The sequence below is a fragment of the Carlito syrichta genome, unplaced genomic scaffold, assembly GCF_000164805.1.
Source record: "Carlito syrichta isolate Samal-C Ts95f unplaced genomic scaffold, Tarsius_syrichta-2.0.1 Scaffold303242, whole genome shotgun sequence".
Taxonomy (NCBI): Eukaryota; Metazoa; Chordata; class Mammalia; order Primates; family Tarsiidae; genus Carlito; species Carlito syrichta.
Window position 1 is genome coordinate 210,856 of NW_007247338.1, and position 2,279 is coordinate 213,134.

The following is a 2,279-nucleotide window of genomic DNA, read 5'->3' on the forward strand; positions in this document are numbered from 1 at the left end:
CAAGGCTGCAGTGGCCGGGAGCGGCCACTGCACTCTAGTCTGGGTGACAGAGTGAGACTCAAAAAAATAAAAATAAAGACAAAAGTAATGGCAGAGACTTCTTGGAAAAGAAATATTGACTTCATGACGCTACTTTGTTAGTTAGATTTTTACCTTTTATGTTAATGTACATATTGCCAGGAGATCCTGTAATGTGAAAGGATCCTATAGTGATTTTATAGAATTAAAACATGCTATTGAGACATTTACCCAAGACAGATAAGCTAATAAACTAGAGGCGACTTTAAGTCACACAGAAAGGTCTAAACCATGTATTTGAAGATGTGGTATTAGTTGCCTTGGAGGCTAGACCAAGGAAGAGAAGAGTATGTGTGTATTGCTGTAAAAATTCTGGCAGAACGCTGTCTGAACATCTAACATCTGCATTGTAGTGAAGGCAACATGTAAAGTATGTTGATTAAATATTGAAAGTCATTTTTGGCTATAATTATGCATGCTCTGTACCGACTCATGTGCCTGCCTGCCTTCCTTCCTTCTTTCCTTCCTTCCTTCCTTCCTTCCTTCCTTCCTTCCTTCCTTCCTTCCTTCCTTCCTTCCTTCCTTCCTTCCTTTCTTTCTTTCTTTCTTTCTTTCTTTCTTTCTTTCTTTCTTTCTTTCTTTCTTTCTTTCTTTCTTTCTTTCTTTCTTTCTTTCTTTCTTGTTGGAGTCTCACTCTGTCACCCAGACTGGAGTGGAGTGCACCACAACCTCGACCTCCTGGGCTCTGGCGATCCTTCCGCCTCAGCCTTCCAAGTAGCCGGAACTACAGGCGTGCGCTACCACTCCCGGCTCATTTTTTGATTTATTGTAGAGATGAGGTCTTGCTAAGTTGCCCAGGCGGGTCTCGAACCCACAGGCTCAGGCAATCCACTCATCTCAGCCTCCCAAAGGTGCGGGATTACAGGCTGAGCCACCGAGCCCGGCTTTGTGTGCTTTCCATGAAAAAAACAGCCTGTAGGGCTTCACTTGTCCATTCTAAGTCATTTAAAAGATCAGCTCATTGGGAATAACAGTGTATTATCAGAAAATTGATCACTTCTGGACTTTATTGTTTGTGCTGTTTTTGTCTGATTGGGTTTAAAAGCAAGTCATGCCTCTGCTGAATCTAACAGATAGGCAGCTTTGTAGAGAATGATAGGATATCTTTAGAACATAGCTGAGGCACCTGGTAGGTAGAGTTGTGGTGAGTGATGGTGTCAGAAACAGACATATGTGGGTTTCTGTGCCCTTTCAAGAGTGCTGCTCATTAGGAAGCTGAGGGAAGTCCGTGCTTGATAGCCCAGGGTAGGGCTGAGAAGGCATCCATACTTCTGCTTTAGAAGAGGAGAATATCAGTCAGTCTACTGGGATCCCATGGTATCATAAAAACTATGGAAGAGACTTAGTGAATATATTAGTTCTTTTGTCTAGGCTGGAGTGCAGTAGCAAATCATAGTTCACTGCAGCCTCGAACCCCTGGGCTCAAGCAATCCTCCCTGTCTCAGCCTTCTGAGTAGCTTCTATAGGCACACATCACCATGTCTGGTTTATTTTTTTAAAAACATTTTTTGTAGAGATGTGGTTTCACTGTGTTGCCCAGGCTGGCCTCAAACTCCTGACCTCAAGCAATCCTTCCACCTCAGCCTCCCCAGGTGCTGGGATTACAGACATGAGCCACCACACCCGACTTAAATTCTACCATTCTATTCTTGTCTTGTTTCCAAAATCTTTACATATAAGACAAATACTTTGATATTATAAAAGGTGTTCATATTTACAAAGTGTCCCCTCCCAAATGACAACTCATTTCTCTCTTCTCTCTTGCTCCCCTCTCCTTTCACTGGCTTGGTTGGTATTCCAATGACCACAGCCCGTTTTGCATTGCACCTGTTTGAGCATGGTTCAGTCTATCTTTGATTATGAGACCTGGAGAGTTCACATCTCCCACACCCCCTAGAAGCTTATGCCTGTTACCTGATAAATATTCACATATTTGAAGAATAAAATTGTTTGCATTTTCTAGTCTATGTGCATGAAAGGGCATGGCTAGAAGCCAGAGAGAGGGGGCACAGCATCACAGTGGGTACTTGGTCCACTATTGGGGGTAGAAGGACAAGGGCCAGCTAGAAGCCTGGACTTTACCTGCATGCAGCCTACTTATGTGTAAATCTTCCCTTGTACCCCGCAACTATCAAATAAAGTTACATTTTTTTTTTTTTGAGTTGGAGTCTCACTCTGTCGCCCAGACTGGAGTGCAGTGG

At 43.3% G+C, this 2,279-nt stretch overlaps 1 protein-coding gene across 1 annotated transcript in view; it reads left to right on the plus strand.

The window, feature by feature from the left end:
• Positions 1-2,279, plus strand: part of ANKRD22 (ankyrin repeat domain 22) — a 37,358-nt gene that overhangs the window by 26,294 nt on the left and 8,785 nt on the right. The gene's annotated exons all lie outside the window — the stretch shown is intronic.